This window comes from Mustela nivalis (genome assembly GCF_964662115.1).
Source record: "Mustela nivalis genome assembly, chromosome: 12".
NCBI classification, from domain to species: domain Eukaryota; kingdom Metazoa; phylum Chordata; class Mammalia; order Carnivora; family Mustelidae; genus Mustela; species Mustela nivalis.
Window position 1 is genome coordinate 1,929,897 of NC_139031.1, and position 17,348 is coordinate 1,947,244.

A 17,348-nucleotide genomic window follows, 5' to 3' on the forward strand; every position below is an offset into this window, starting at 1 on the left:
GTTAGATAGAGTTGGAATTTTCCACAGTTTCCTGCCGAAAGGCAAAAACTGGAACCAAGCAGGCAGCATCCGAGGAACAACCCTGATGGCCGCTTACACATCTAGAGGGACCACTGCGGACAGAAGGGTGTGACGCCGGCTCCTGGTGGGGAAGGACGCTGGAGCCCCCACACCCTGTTTCACACCCGGTCCCTCCAGCTGGAGTCCGGACGGAGCCTCTTGCTGCCGCTGACTGGCAGGACTGTTGCTCATGAGAACTTTCAAAGCAGAGACGTGACCAACTCCACGTCTAACTCTCCTTTGCCGAGGTAGAAGTTCTTCCGGATTGATTGCCTTTGTCTCGGGGTCCATCGGTGAGGTAGAAGGTGGTGGCACATTCGTCTGAGTTTATAGCAGAGAAAACCAAGACACCAGGAAACCAGGAGCCCTCGGCTGTCCTGGAGTCTACGCCAGCGTTCTTTCCACTAGGCGATGCTGTCTTGTCACACGTGCAGCGTCCGAGGCCTCAAAGGACACCCATTCCAGAGGGAAGAGAGTGCCGGGGCAAAGGACAGCCGCTCGGGGGCAGAGTAGGGGAACTCGCTGATAGGGAGGGGAACTCTGGCCGCTACCGGGAAACGCCTTCCTGGCCCCGTCTCACTTCTGGTCTCCTGCGAAGTCATGTTCTGCTGTGGAGCGGTTTGGAGCCAGCTTGGGGGGAGCTGGCCCGCGGCCCCCCCACACGAGGGCTGACGGACCTTTCTGATGGGAACACAGAGGCGGAGGAAGTCAGAGGATCCGCAGCACAAATGAGGCGTCCGTAACCCGTCGTTCCCAGATGCCTTTGGTGTTTTTGCAACGGAAAAGTCGTGGTGGGTCTTCGGTGATTCAGAAACAGTCCACAGGGAAACCAGGAACGGGAAACCCACTGCTGGGCACAGAGCCTCTTCTACTAAACAAACTTCAGGAGAGGTGTTTTTTCTTTCTTTCTTTCCTTCTCCAGGAGACTACTGGTTGCCTAGAAGCAGGATTCTTTACCATGTCTGTCTGATTTTAAAAAGCACATTTCTCCTGTTTTCACGAATCACACCTGACTCCTTGTGGCAGAGTGGCTGTGGAGAAAGGCTTCTGGATGCTGGTGGTGTGGTCGCTGCGGGCAGGGTGCTGAGCTCCCGGGGCGGGCGGCGGCGGCGGCTGCTGGAGGCGGGACGGCCAGCTCCAGGCCGACGCCGGGCTTTCTGTCGGCTGCTGCCCATGGGACGCAGCCTCTTCCCAGAGGTGAGGGGATGGCGGAGGCAGGCTTCTGCGGGGCTCTGCCCTTGTGCCGGGTGGTGGCGCGGAGCAGGGGGGCCTCATGTGACCGTCAACCTGGGCACTTCTCTGTGTGGTGCTCCTGGGGGGGGGGGTCACTCGAGGGCTGTGGCGTCCGAGACGCGCCGTGTGAGGAGCTGAGCTGTAGCTTGGGCCTTTCCATGGCCCGTGTTCAAGCTGATGAGGCCTCTGGTGGTTTTTGCCAGATTTTTAAATGTTGAAACTGTCTTATTAGCAGTTAACGAGAGTAGCGAGAGGTAACGAGAACATGGCATATTGATTGTTTTGCTGAAATCTATTCTGATTTCTCTTTATTAACTTCTTGCCAGTGAGGGTTTTGGAGGAAGCCGTGCCAACCCAGGGCTCTGGGAACCATCTGGGAAGTTGCTTCCCCCAGAGCTGGTGCCTGCAGGATCCGGGGGGCAGGAGGCCTTGGAGACATGGCTCCTTGGCCATCCGCCGCCCGCCCGAGTCTCCCAGTGGACTCACCCAAAACCAGAAGTCATGGGATCGGGACTGTGCTTCCGCCAGGGTGGGCCCTGGCCCAGAGAAGTGCAGAGAAGGACGGCGAGTGGTGGCAAGGATGGGAGAGAATGTGTGTGGTCACGCCGGCCCAGCAGCCGGGCAAGGCAAGGTGGTGCAGCGGACATTTCTCTGGGCCTCCGTGCGCACATCCTCTGCGTATTTGCCTGGTAACTAAAGCGCGTGTATTTTAACTACCTGGAGGGGCAGCGCCCTCAGCTTCGAAGGCTTCTGCCTGCATGGCAGGGTAGCTCTGCTCTTCCTAATCCATGGTATTCTGAAAAAATCAAATCCCGAAGCACCTTTTTTTTAAAAAAAGATTTTATTTATTTATTTATTTGATAGACAGATCACAAGCAGGCAGAGAGGCAGGTAGAGAGAGAGAGGAGGAAGCAGGCTCCCCGCTGAGCAGAGAGCCCGATGCGGGGCTCGATCCCAGGACCCTGAGATCATGACCTGAGCCGAAGGCAGAGGCTTTAACCCACGGAGCCCCCCAGGCTCACCCCAAAGCACTTTTAAAATGAGGGCTCTGCTGTCATTCTCTTGGTCCTGCTACCAGGGTGGTAACAAAGGTCCTTGCAGAGGAGATTTTTCCCATTTAGAAAACTGCACATGTTTTTATTAACCTCGGAGCTGAATGTGATGAGAAATGGAAAGGCAACGCGTCGTTCATGTGGGAAGCACTGAGCAGTCTGTTCTTCTCTTCGGACCTCCGCGGTGTCAAATAGGACAGAGTCTCTGCTCCTGCTGGTCGTGAGAGGGACGAAGAGCGACGCGTCCGTGGAGAGAGCTCGTGGGTGCCCGCGGGAATGGTCAGTCCCGGGCTCTGAGGCCCTCACACACGTGGGCCTTCAGGGGACGGGGTCATGACCGAGCACCCAGACGACGTATCACAGGCGCCCGCAATGAGCCGGAGTGCACGGAGAAGAACCAGTCGCAGATCATCGCTGTCCCCAGTTCAAATTACCACTTGACAAAGTAAGAGCGTGTAGAGGCGTGTGCGTGTGTCCCGCCCGGCATGCGGAGCCCGCGGCCGCATCGTGCTGAATGACCGGGACTTGGAGTGAGTGGCGTGTGTGGATCGTGTCTCTTGGCATCACAGATGTCACCCGCCTTGAAGCTAATTTCCTGGGGCGTATGTGGCAAGTTCGGTCCTGTCTGTGGGGTGGGAAGCGGGGTGGGCTGGGTGTGGAGGGAGAGGTCAGGGCCCGGATGAGTGCCTCGGCCCGGGGAAGCGGCGTCCCTGCATGAGACCTGCCGCGAGGGTCCGGAAGTGGGGCGGGAGCAAGCGGAGGCCACGGGCAGGTCGAAGGTCAGAATTACAAGTATCGAGCAGGAAGAGGAGCCAGCAGCAGCGGCTGGGGGCAAGGCTGGCCAGGGGCCACTCTCATGAGCCGCACTGTTTGCCTTGGCCTGCCTTCTGAGGCTCTCTGAAATGTCACTGTCAAGGGCACAGCTCTGTCTGGCTCGAAGTCGTTGCTTCCCCAAGGCAGCAGCTGACACGGGCTAGCGCCTGTCCAAGCAGAGATTCTGTGTTTTTCTATCGGGCTCAAGCAGAACGGATCCTAATTTCTTGTGCAATGTCCTAATAATAGAGGAGTTCAGACGGTGCGTTCTCCTTCTTGCTGTTCCAACAAACACGATCAATTGCCCTGGGTCTTGAGATCTGCTTCTGTAATTTGTACGTAATGATACCTGTAGGATACGTGTTAGGTATTATCAACGGCTTACTTTATTTTTTCTTCTGTTTGTTAGGAAGAGTTTTAAGCCTAAACATAATAGGATGTTGCAGACACAGAAGCAGACATCACCTATTCCCTGCGCATCTCACCAGAACATTTTTGCTGAATCCTATCAAGTAAATGAAAGATGGTCTAGACATCAGCGTGCTTTATCCTGCAAAGCTTCAGCACACACCCTCCCAGAACAAGGGGATTTTCCTGTGTAAACACCATGCCTCCCGCACAACAAACAAAATGAACAATTACCACGGAGATCTCGGGCTGTGTCCGTAAGCCACTGCCCGTGTCCATAAGCCACTGACCATGTCCGTAAGCCACTGCCCGTGCCCTCACTTGGGGGCTGCTTTATTTCTGTCTCTAGCCGTCAGGGCCTCAGACTTCCCTTTTACTGGCCCAGTGGTAGTCATGGTGTCCACATTTCCTGTTTTATGGGACTATTCTGAGACGAGGAAAGTCAGACTCAGAGTCCCCTTGGAAGCACAGTGTTCATTTCAGGGATCCCTTTTTTGTAGAAATGAGATTGCTCAGAGACGAAGTGGGGGGACTTTCTACGTCATCACTCCAGCAGGCACGAGTGTCTAAGAGAAGCCTTTGCACTGGGGGGACTCCAGACAGGAGGCCCCCGTCACCTCAAGACAACGACCCCTGGCGTAGAAAGGGCCAGAACATGGAGGCCCACGAAGGACTCCTGCCTCACGGACAGCAGCGGGCGGACGGCTGCTCGGCCGCGACCCCCGGCAGCCCTCGGGCTCTCCAGGAGCTCCAGGCTTCCCAGAGCCCCATCTGGGTGCAGGAACGCTTCTGGCTTCTCCTCCCAGTTTCTCGGACCTGCTCCAGCCACAGGGTCTCGCCAGCTCACCCCCACGCTCAGAAATGTGACATTTGCTGTAAAACACGAAATCTGGGATGTCTTAAATGTGGTATTTTTAAAATGTTCTGGGTGTCTGATCTCCGCAAGTGAATTGTTTGCCCCCGAAGTCCCGGCCTAGTCACAGGGACGCGCCTTATGACCCGGGACGCTCCCAGGATGCTCCGACTCGGTGTTAGTCACAGATCAGAGTCCCCGCTCGGTAACCGAGAAGAAACTTTCTTCTTCATCTTTCAATTGTAAGTCAAGAATGGGGAGGGATGCCCGTTTTATAATTTTGACCAATTTAGCACTGAAGAGAAAAACAGGGGGGTTTCATGGCAAGATTTCTGGCATAAAGCCCCTGGCTTCTCTTGTCACCATTCTTCTGGGAAATACCTTGTAGCCTTTACTTCCTTGAAGAATTTGACCTTAGCGGCATTGAGGACAGCGGACAGCAGTCTTTGTGGAATGCCTCCCATTGGCATGATTTCAGAAGAAGAGAAGCCTGACCAGGTAGAAATGCAGGATTCAGGACAAAACCAAGGTCTTTTAATGATTAGCTCAGCCCTCTAGTACACCAGCAATGGAGAGCGCACGCCCCGAACCAGGGTAATACCTTTTCCTGATGCTGTTACCCTGGGTCACTCATTAGCCATCGTCAGTGGCATTTCCCGAGTCTTTAGCCTGGAGACACCCTCCTCTGTGCATGGTGGCAAGGAGTTTGGGTGGGTTCCAATCTGCTGCCTGCTTACTGACCACGAGCCGTCTTCAGGCTCAGTTTCCTTATCTGGAGAAGGGGGTCGTAGTAGTACGCCTCTCCCGGAAGGGTTTAGTACGGCCCCTGAGACACAGGCAGTGCCCAGCGATGTCCGCTGTTTTCATTCCTCACACGTGCACATATGTAGCACCTTGGGTTTGCCAGGAGCTGGCGCTGGACAGAGCTGAACGAGGCCACGCTCAGAGCCTCCTTAGACAAGCACAATTCTGTGCACAGGACCAGCTAAAAATACTGGCGGGTTACATGGTGGCAGCCCGTCCAAGGACTGTCGGAGGGGAAGCAGGAGCGTTCTTGTCCAGGGACCCACGCTGTCCCTGGCCACAGTGTCTTCATCTCCATGGAGAGGTTCTCCATTTGATGAACAGCTCCCAGCCTTGTCTTGGGTGCACTGAACCTATAGAGTGCTCTGTGGGAAAGGAGTCTCGTCAAGTAAATTTGGGAAAAAAAGTGAAACATTTTCTCTCCCTCTTGAGAATCACAGTGTCTTTAAATACTCTGAATTAAAGAAACTTGCTTAATTTGGTTAAACTCAGTTTCCTGAAATTGTTTGTCTGTTGACCCTCTGCCCCTTTTGAGTCTGTAGGACATACTTTAACTTTCCGTAAACCCAAGGTTTCAAAAAACGTACTTAGAAGATGTTGGACTCGGGACCTTACGTCCCTTTGAAAAGTCCATTATTAGGTCTGATACAAGGCTGACATTCTCCTTAGTCTCTGTGCTGATGCCTTTTCTGATGCCCCCCCCCCCCGAGTGTCCTCAGAACTTCTCCTTCTCTGTGACCTCAGATGAGCTGTGTTTCCAGAAAGTCGAGTTACACCATCCTTCAGTTTATTGTTTGGATTTTGCAAAAGTGTGTGTACTGTCAGGCCCTCTACGTTAAACTTCATAAAATAAAATAGGATTTTGAAGCTTTTATGATAAATAAATGGGATTATTATATTATAATTATATATTCATAGACTATAAAATCATATTCATGGAATCTGAAAGAGATGACCCTGGGGCCACAGAATTCATACCAGTGAATTTTGCCTGTGAGTTAAAAATCCACTTGTAAATACCATATGATTTCACTCGTATGTGGAATTTAAGAAACAAAACAGGTGAACATAGGGGGAAAAACAGGGCCAAACCAGAAAACAGGCTTAATTCTAGAGAACAAACTGAGGACCCCTTGGGGGGGGGCGGGGGGGGGCTGGGGACCCGGCGGTGGGGGTTCTGGGCGAGTGATGAATGACTACACCGTCCTCTTGGAGCTAACATTACACCGTATATTAACTAACTGGCATTTAGATAAAAACTTGGAAAAAAAAGAAAAAAAGGAAAATCTACTTGTAAAGCTTGACACATGGCCATTGAGGGTCACAGTGGGTAATAACCACAATAATACTTATTTTGTTCTCAGGAGTCAGGATATCAAGGGGGGGAGAAAGCGATGAATTCTTCCCTTAGTTGGAGGCACAGTGTTTAGTGTGAAGATTTAACTAGTAACCTTACTTAATCGTCTTTAAAATTTATGGGCCACGAGAGCCTACTGAAGACGAAACTTATACAGATTTTCACCAAATGGAAGGAGAGAGCAGCCGGTGTAGGTCGTAAGGAAGCCTAACTTCGGAGTCCAGGGACGGGGACGTGTGTTCATAGAACTTTGTTGATCTTGACATGGGGAGTGTCCCCTTCCAGCCACCTGCTGGAAATCTTCGGGCGTCCTTGTCGAAGGCATGAGCTCTGCTGGTACTTCCGTTACGGGAGCAATGCCCAGTGAACACAATTTCGTCTTTTTGTGTGGCTGAGAATCTTGCAGTTTGTCTGCGTTATGATTCTGGAAGCAAATTTTGTTTTGTCTGTGAGGTTGCCGTAGAGGCTGGACGGTCTGGCCCGTGGGGGCCGAGTTCTCCCTCAGCCACCAAGTGCTTGCTTGAGTGAGCCAAACCTTTTGCCTGAACGGGAAGGGAGAGCGTACAGCGGCCTCTAACCGTGTGGCTGAGAGGCTCCACCAGAGGGGCCCAGGACGCTCCCGTCTGGGTTACGGTCCTTAGTAAATGTTAGTTCTTGCATGAACTTAGATGTTAAAATGTCCGCACCGCCCAAAGCAATCTACGGACTCGTGCGATCTCCATTGATAGTCCAGTGGTCTTCTTTACAGAACTAAAACAAACAGCCCTAAAATTGTCACGAAACCACAGAAGATGCTGAACAGCTGAAGCGATCTGGAGAAAGAACAAAGTAGGAGGCACGGTGCTCCCTGATTTCACGCTGTGTTTCAGAGCCACCGTAATCGGCATAAAATGGGACGTATCGGCCAATGGAACGGAGTAGAGCCCAGAAATAAAACTGTGTGTATATGATCAGTTGATTCTGATAAAGGAACCAAGAAAGTACAGTGAGGAAAGAGCGGCCTCTTTGAAAAATGCTGGGAAACCTGGACAGCCACAGGCAGAAGGACGCTGGACCGCTGTCTTACACCATCCACAGAAATAGCTCAAAATGGATTAAATACTTGAACAAAGTCCTTGAACCATAACACCCCCAGAAGAACATCTAGGGGGTAAGCTTGTCGACATTGATCTTGTGATGATTTTTTTAATCTGTCACAAAAAAACAAAGGTGACAAAAGGAAAAATGAACAAGTAGAACTACATCAAATAAAAATCTTCCGCACAGCGAAGGGCACCGTCAACAGAATAAAAAGGTGGCCTATGGAACGGGAGATGATATTTGCAAATCCTACATCTGATAAAACAGTTAGTGTCCAAAATACAGAACAGATCCATAGGCTCAGCAGCAGAAAACCCCAAAACAAAACAAAACCCCAAACCCAAACAACAACAACAAAACCCAAACAAACAAACAAAAAACCCAAAAACCAAAACAAAACTCAGTTCAATCCTGCCCACAGGATCTGAGTGGATATTTCTGCAAAGACGACGCACAGATCGCCAACAGGCACACGAGAAGAGGCTGAACATCATTCACCGTCCGGGGATGCGAGTCGAAAGCGCAATGAGATGTTCCCTCATACTGTTAGGATGCCTGTTTTCCGAAAGGTCAGAAACAGCAGCTGTTGGCAAGGACATAGAGAAGACCGACCCCCGTGCACCCGCTGATGGGAAGGCCAACGGGTGCAGCCACTGTGGGGAACAGCATGGAGGGTTCTCAGACTTTCCAGACTAGAACTAGCATATGATTCAGCAACCCCTCTTCTGGGTATTTATGCAAAGAAAACAAAAACACTAACTTGAAAAGATGTCCACGCTGCATGCTCACTGCAGAATTACTCATGATAAGATACAGAAACAACGGAAGTGTCTACTGATGGCCAGCGCAAGAAGATGGTAGACACGCACACACACATGCCCCACAGTGGGCTAGTACTCAGCCGTAAGAGGGAATGAAATCTTGCCATTTGTGACGACATGGATGGCTCGGGAGGGCATTATGCTTGGTGAAATAAGTCTGACAGAGAAAGACAAGCATACGTCCTGTCGTCTCTCTTGTATGTGGAATCTAAAAACACACAGAACAGGCCGATGGTTGCCAGAGCTGGGTGGCGGGAGAAATGGGTGAAGGAATCGGAATGTAAGAAGGAAAATAAAACAGTAATGCATATTCACCTGAGAAACTTCGAACATTGCAGATGCACAAAAGGAAAAGAAACGCAGTATAGACCATAAGTTTGCTAAGCAGAGGACCGCCTCTTTCTAGCTGGAATGGAGGCACCAAATAGTATATATATTCTTCACTCTTCATTTCAATTAGATTTAGTTGACATATGCTGTGTTATTAGTTTCAGGGGTAGACTTCCGTGATTCCTCACGTGACCTCCTTAATGCCCACGCCCTAGGGACCCCATGCCCCTGCTCACCGTCCCCTATATTGACTGAGATGTTCACTTAAAGAAATTCTGCTGCCCTCGACAGGGAGACATCAGTGACATCCCAGCCTTAAGAAAGATGACAAAAAATAACTTTGTATTTTAGGCAAGAAATAGGAGCCACGGAGCATCCGGTGAAGAGTGATGTGTAGAACTCTTAAAATACTGCAGGATTCTGTCTTTCCTTGTCTGTAGGTCTCATTCTGGGACATCGTATCTGTGAAAGTTAGAGCACAGCTTACCACCACGGGTTGAATTGTCCCCCCCCATCCCCAAATTCACGTGTTGAAGTCCCAACCCCACGGCCTTGTTCAGACATGGTCACTGCGCACGTAATCAAGTTAAGGTGAGGTCATGGTGGTGCTGGCCCAATGTGCCTGCTGTCCTGACAGAAAGGGGGATTCAGAGGCAGGGGGGATGCCACGGGTCAACCGCAGGCCGAGGGCAGTGCCCGGGAACGGCCCCTCCCCCTCACAGATTCAGGAGGAGCCGGCCTGCTCCACCTCTTGAGCTTGGACTTCTGGTCTCCACCCTACAGTCTAGGCTGCAACGGTTGTGGTCTTGGCGATGGCAGCCTTAGCAAACTAATACACTTACCCAAATCCTTCGGATTTCCACCTTGAACTTTGGTGTCCATGGTCAGGGGCTCCTGCTGTGACTCACGATTCCTGTTGGCCCTGGTCCCTGCAGAAATCATTGCCCCCGTGATCTCCCCGGCGTTTCTTCTACGGGATCACTCACCGTGTGCTTCTCCACCAGCCCAGGCTCTTTTCAGTCTCTGCCTCAGCTCAAGAGCCAGTGTCCTGGTGCAGCTTCTCTTCCAGGCCGCGGGCCGCCCCGTCCACTCGCTCTGCCTCGGCTCCTGCACAGACCCCCGGCTCGCGCACTGCACGGCCACCGCCTCAGCATGGCACGCGGTATCGTTTACTGTCCTTCCAAGCGGAGCGGACCGTGGTCACGCCGGCCACGGGCCACGCGCTCAGCGAGGGCTTGGTGGCACGGGGGAGCTGGTCATGAACGGAAGCGAAGCACGTTGTTTCCAGAAGAACATTCGTGTTCCTTAAGTTCCGGGTCTTGTGAGTGAGGATGTTTTCTCTTTCAAGTGTTGGGTTACCTTAAAGCCAACAAGGTCTCTAGGGCCACGTGGCCTCCATCTTCCTCACTTCCGTTCTGTGCCCCCAGCGACCTCCATCACCGGCCTCAGGTGTGGAGTCGCAGGTGGTGGGACGGCGTTTCTGTCGTTTCCATGCAGATTTGCCTGGAGACTGAGTTATGGAGAATTCCTGGCGTTTACGTCTCTCAGCCAGGGTTTGGGGGTCCCTCATCAGCCCAACCATCGCTGTGGCTGCTTGTAGGAGCCGAGAAAAGTGGGTGGTTCTGCTCTGTTCTTCCCCCACGCTGGGGCGATGGTCACATCCCGGGGGCCCTCCTGCCCTCCAGCCCGCTGCCCAGCGAGCCGCACCCCCTCGCTTTCCTTCTGCTTCTGTTCAATTTCAGAAAACAGGTCAGTGGCTCTTTGTGCTTGAAGAGGTTCTGCTGGTGACACTGCCAGGGGTGGGCAGTGAGGTCCTGGGGCTCATGAACTGGTTGGGGGGCTGAGAATGGAATCTGGGGGTCCCGCCCTGCACCTGGCAGAGATTGCTCATCTCTGGCGCTGGGTTTCTTTGGGGCCCTTCTTTGTTTCTCCGTGTTGAGGAGGAGCGTGTTCCTTGTTTTCTCTTCCATCATATTTGCATCCTCCTGATTTTTCTCTGCTTTTCAGATTTGCTCGAGCTAATTAAGCCCGAATATGTGCAGAGCCTGGTGCCAGGTCCTGTCTGAGGGTTTTACAAGGTTCCTCTGACTGCATGATTAAACCCGAGAAGGACAAATATAAATGAACGGGCTAATGAAAAGTGCACGAACTGTATAATTAGGTCCTAAAATTGCACCGTATTCTCTCCACGAAACCAGGAAAGTACAAGTGGCCAGAGTTCTCTGGGAATAGAAGAAATAAAAGTAAAAGTGCTTCAATTCCGTTCCACTCACTTTGTCATTGGGGGTTGGATTTGGGGGAGCATGGTCGGAGCTGTCATTCGACATTTGGATTTGCGGAGAGGACAGTCCGAGCTGTCATTCGACGTTCCAGGCTCAGAGGGGGTTCGGGACAGGTTGCGCAGTGGCCCTGAGGCCGTCTCTGTGCGGGGCAGGGGCCTCATTTGCGGGGCTCTGGACGGCTGGCCTCTGGGGGCGTGCCCTGGCGACAGCCACCGCGGGGCTGCACCTGCTCTGCTCGCCCCACCCCATAGCAACATGGCCCCACAGATGTGGCCCCACAGACGGTGCAGGTGCATGAGCCACCTGGCTCGTGTGCACCGTTGTGCAAAGCCAGTTTGCTGATCAAACCTCATGTGTGCGCCGCTTGCTCACAGATGGGCGCTGTCCCTGAAAAGAGCCTCCTGGACCCCCTCTTGTCCTCGCTTGGGAAAGTTTTGCTTGGCAGCTTTGGTGTCACTCTGGTCCTGATTTGTTCCCATGTCCATCTCTCCCCCCAGGGTGTGAACTCCTCGGAGGCAAAGGACATGAGCGTGGAGCCCCATGCGGCCCCGAGCGCAGAGGGGACTCGGGGCCCAGAGGGGCACGTTGAGGTGTTTAGGGACCTCGCAGCTGTCCTCCGAAGGTCAGACGACATAACGTGTTTGAAACTGTCAAGGAAGAAGCCAGTCACCAAGGCCGCAGCAGCACGGGCTATGTGCGAGTACCGGTGCACGAGTACCAATGTGCGAGTACTACTGTGCGAGTACCACTGTGCGGGAGTACCAGCGCGCGAGCACCACTGTGTGAGTACCACTGTGCGTGAGTACCAGTGCGCGAGCACCACTGTGTGAGTACCACTGTGCGTGAGTACCAGTGCGCGAGTACCAGTGTGCGGGAGTACCAGTGAGTGAGTACCAGTGCGCGAGTACCACTGTGCGAGTACCACTGTGCGAGTACCAGTGTGCGAGTACCAGCGTGTGAGTACCAGTGCGCGAGTACCACTGTGCGAGTACCACTGTGCGAGTACCAGTGTGCGAGTACCAGTGTGCGAGTACCAGTGCGTGAGTACCAGCGTGTGAGTACCACTGTGCGAGTACCACTGTGCGAGTACCACTGTGCGAGTACCAGTGTGCGAGTACCAGTGCGTGAGTACCAGCGTGTGAGTACCAGTGCGCGAGTACCACTGTGCGAGTACCACTGTGCGAGTACCAGTGTGCGAGTACCAGTGCGTGAGTACCACAGTGTGAGTACCAGTGCGCGAGTACCGGTGCGCGAGGACCAAGCACCATGTGCTTCCTTCACCTAAATTTGGACACAGCGACCACCTGCGTCACACAAGGAAACAATCGGAGAGGAAAAAGCAAAGAGATGCACAGACCAAGTCTTACCTTTTTTTGGGAATTCTTTCTACAAATATAATTGTAGGAAGTAAGCCGTCTTTGTTATTCAGATTCTATCAGAGTTTAAGACATTCTTGAGATTTGGTGCAGTTTTCTTTATTAGATCACATCTGCATATTTATTGATTTCTCTCAGTTTATGGTATCTTGTCCCTTGCAGCACTTACTCCTTCTAGAAAGGAGTTTTAGATTTTTATTTGAAAGTCTTTCCTGAAATAACGGGTTTGTTGTTGGACTTCCTTCCGCTTTTATTTCTAGAGTTCAAAAAACCGTAAGATTTCTTGGTGGCTGTTGATTTCTTTGCAGGTTGGTTCTGTGTACAGGGTCAGGTGTGTTGTTGGATGTCTAGAGGGGAGGCACGAACCGGCAGATCCAGGGACAGGGAAAGGGCCACCCCACGGAGAGAGAGGACGATGAACAGAGCAGAGGACGGGATGCTGTTTCCTGGCTTCGGGACTTACTGGTGTCACTATCCTTTACAAGGACACAGAATTGGTTTTATTTATAACCCTCTCATTTGGCAGATAATAAACACTGTGATGTATTTCTGCTATTAGACTGACATTTTTATTTTTGATGAGGATGGAAAAGAATATGTATTTAAAGATAGAATTGTATCAGCTGTCATATCTTCACATTTTCCTCCGTGTATATTATAATCTGTTTGATACTTAGTAGCTTCATATCTGACATCTGGTTTTCTTCAGTGACACGATTTGACCAATAATCAAAGAAAACTCTGCTATGATTTCTTTTTTAGAGCGAGCGTAATGAAGACTTTAGTTTTGAACATAAGATCAAGAAATGTCAAGTACAGATCATCAAATTAAAAGTAATTAAATTAATAGCATGAGGAGGCTAAAAATACTTCTGCCCAACACTGGAAAACTAATAGGGCCACGAAGTCATCAGATGAGAAAAGTGTTAATATAATGGGACACATTTCAAATAATTCAAAGCACAAATGAGAGTGGGAAGGAGAAGAAATAGGCAAGCCGCGCATTTAAGATGGAACTGTACAAGAGAAAGGCCTAGAAACGCCCAGATCTTCCTTGTGACAGTCCTAGGACATTCATCCCTGGAAATCATCCCTGTGGATAGGAAACACGGAAGACTGTCCTGTATCATTAACATCCGGGTACTGACCAGCCTCTTTCCCCAAACTGAGTGGGACTAACAGGCCAACCTCCCGCCGTCTCTGAGCCTGCTGTGCGGCCCGAGTGGGATGCAGTCACTGTGCCCATATTTTGTTGAGGGACAGTCAACCTCTCCCGGCCCAAGCCCAGCCCGTTGCAGGCAGAAGTCTGGAGATGCTCTCAGTAGAGAGGTTAGGAGCGGCCCCTAGACCCAAACCTAGTTTAGGCCCCGAGTTCAGTCTTTCCCTGCTCATCTGCAGAATGGGGCGATTACTGCCCCGTACTGTATTTGTTCAGTTAGGTGAAACTCATACTGCAGGAAAGCACCAGTTTTGAAGAGTTAACACATTCACATTGGTGTGCACCCACCACCTGTTTCTGGACCTAAAGCATCTTCAACACCGGCCTTCTTCTGTCTCTGGACCTATGTGCTTAGGAGATTTCACGTAAGTAGGATCATTCAGAATGTGACCTTTCACTCAGCATCGTGTTTTCAGGATTGGGCCACGTTGTAGCAGGTATCTGTCCTTTTGTTCCTTTTCGAGGTCAAGTAACGTTCCAGGGATTGGATGGACCACGTTTTGCATACACGTTCCTCGTGGGTGGGCGCCTGGGTCATTTCCACCTTTGGCTGTCGTGGGCAGTGCTGCTGCGGTTATGAGTGTGCAGGGACTTTGTCTGAGCTTCTGTTTCAGTGCTTTTAGTCCTTACCTAAGGCTGGGGCTGCTGGGTCCTGTGGTTCTGTGTGGAGCTCTTTGAGAACCTGCTCACTTTCTCCCCACAGCAGCTGAACCATCTGTTTCTCCTCCAGAAATGTCTGCAGATGCTCGCCCAGATTTTTGAGCCCAGAGTCCCAGAGTTGAGCTAATTACCTCCGTTTTGGGGGCAGAGTCAAAGGGAGAAAGGACACAGGGCATTGGAGGGTGATTTCTAGCTGGTGTTGTGCTTGGAGTTAGTTCCTTCTGGAGGCTTCCATCCCGGCCTGGGGAACAGGATGAGAAGACAAGCGAGAAGAACCTGAGCCATCACCCAGTTACTTCCTCGCGAGTATGCGTCGTGCGGTGTCCTGACCACAGCTCCCGGACCCCCTTCTCTCCTGAGGCTCAGGCCCCACCGTTTTCTGGGTGGCCGCTGTAGCTGGTGCACCAGTGGCCCCTTGGCTGCTGTCCCATGTTTGTCCCCCTCCTCTGGACTCTGTTTCTGCTTCTCCATCCTGGAGCCCCTGGGACCCAGAGCCTCAGCCACAGTCGACCTGCTCTGGATTCTCCTCCGCATGTGTTCTGCAGTCCAGGGTGTGCCTGTGGGGACGGACCGCGGTGCGCTCTGCGGGAACCAGGAGCTAGAGGTCTGCGTGTCCTTGACTGAGGCAATGGCAGTGGGGGAGGGGAAGAGGGGTGTTAGGTGCGGAGATCACAGATGTCTGTGTTTGCCTCTCAGTGTCTCTAGGACATTAACTGTGTAATCCTGGGGCAACAGCCCCAGCCACACAGGCTCTCGTCCTGGCCCGTCACTTCGCGGCCTCAGAGACAGAGCGACGTCCCCCAGCCGTGAGGGCCGCCCAGGGAGTGGGATGGTGTGAGGCACATGGCGCGTGTCCTCCCTATGACCCTGTTCTGGTGCGGAGGGAGAGCGCGACCCGCGGTGGGACCGGCTGTGGGGTCCTTCCTCATAAATACTCGGCCTCCAGCCACTGTAGTGGCCGAAGTTCTTGGTTGATAATAGTAGACATGATGCCATGTCAGATCAAAAAAAGAGGGGGGTTTATTGGGAGGCCCCAAGGTTGACTGAAGGTTGAAAACCAGGCTTGGAAGGGGGGCTGAGGCCCAGAGCGCCCGGGGGTCTGAGAAGCAGCCACAGAGCAGCCCCCACGCAGGGCCCGTCGTGGTGGCTGCCTGCAGGACCCTGGGGCTGGACGTGGCCCCGTCTCCCCCATACGCAGATCCGTCAGAAAGAGCTCCCAGCCGGCCAGCACGGCTCGCATGCCCCGTCTCTGCCGGACTGGGGTGGGGAAGGGTGTCCAGCCTCCTAAATGCTCGTCCAGATGCCACAGGAGGCAGGTGTGAGCAGAATCGGGGCGCGCAGGGCCGGGGAAGAGTGTTCACCATAGGCTCGCTGTTTTCTCTCGACGTGCCGTGCTTCGGGGGAGACGAGGCTTTCAGAACGTCTGGCGGCTTCCTTCGCGAGAGACCACAGGCTTGGTTTGGGGACACCGCGGGTCAGCCCCTCTGCACGAATGAGCACCTTTCTTGCCCTCAGGTGCGTGCCTCGGGAGGTTGACGAAGACAAGCGCGTCTCCTGCCATCGCGTCCCGCAGGCCGCTGTAGATTTGCAAGAAAAAGCCGCTTAGGAAGGAGGGATGTTTGTAAAGAAGGATGGTGTCGTGCCTTTGGTGGGGGGATTGGGGGTGTACCCTCAGGTCAGGCTGAGCAGAATCATGAACAAAATGTGTTGATGGTAGAAAAAGTCAGACAGACGAGAACACGCCATCCGAGCTCGGTTGTTCTGACTCCGCGGGGCTACTGTTAGGTGCGGCGGATCAGCAGTGAGGAACGACAGTTGTCGGCACAGAGTTCTCGGGGGGGGGGGGGCTGCGCCCGTCTAGTTCTTCCTGGTCTGGGCACCGGAACCCGCATAGGAACAGTCTGGCTGGCTCTGGCCAGCTCGGGGGCTGGCGGCGGGGCGCGGCGTGAGGGCGGGCGCCCCTGCGGGATGGGATGGGGCCGCGGGCGGGCACGTCTGCGTAAACGGTCCCGACACTAGCATCCGCGGGTGGTGTTTACCGACTACGGCGAAGTGTGTATTCGAACTCACAGGTACTAGGACTGTGTCCGCTTCTTAGAAGGAAACTGAGGCCCAGACGGAGGAAGGAGCTCCCCGGGGTGGCGAGGAGGCGCCGGAGGGGGGTGCGGACCAGGCAGTGGACTCCCCCTCCCCGGGGCTGGGACCCTAGCCACCGGACTGCCTGCTCGCCGGCCACGAGGAGTAAACTCCTCCTCCAGAACGATCCAGGGGACAGTCCCTCAGAGGCACGAGGACACTCGGGTGCCCGCTGGACTCTCCCGGCATTCCTGAGTCTCTGTCGGTCGCCTCCGTTTCTGATGTGGCTGCTGGCCCTGCTGCTTCTGTTCTGGAAGGGCTCCTCGGGGGGATACACGAGACCCCAGACTGACCCGCTGCTCACGCCCATTCTTTGCGTCATTCTTGGTGGCCTTTGTGGGGAGTACGGGCTTTCGCGGCTACAGGCTCTGGATAGCAGGAGGCGGTGAAGGGATGAGCTCCCGCCTTACACTTCAGTTTTCTGAACACCCTGTCTCAAGCCTTGGTGCTTTCTCTGCCTCTAAATGACAAAATACACAAAAATAATACCCTAGGAACTTTCTTGGGAAAACCGATGTCACCGAAACAAAAATGTTAATTCTGGGAAAATGGGGTCCCACCCTAAATGGAATTCTGTGGAAGAGGCCAAGAGGAGAGACTTGTGAGGTACGCGGCCTTCTCGAGCGCCCTCGTGATCCCGTTCTCTGATGCGGTAGGTCTCAGCCATCTTCCCCCGACGCCTGCTGGGCGTCATGAGGGCTGCAGATGAAGTTCCACCGGCCACGGCCACGCCAAGGACTTGATAATCTCGTTAGAAGAAGAAAGTCCTTGCTTCTGAAATACATTTTAGCATTTCAGTACAAGACGTGAGAACAGTAGAAGGCAAGAAACGCTCTGGACTTGGAGAGGATGGCGCAGCTTCCT

At 53.0% G+C, this 17,348-nt stretch overlaps 1 protein-coding gene across 2 annotated transcripts in view; it reads left to right on the top strand.

Annotated features, from left to right (window-relative positions):
• The window catches only part of LOC309845244 (uncharacterized protein), a 107,300-nt gene that overhangs the window by 78,822 nt on the left and 11,130 nt on the right, over nucleotides 1–17,348 (top strand). The window lies entirely within an intron of this gene.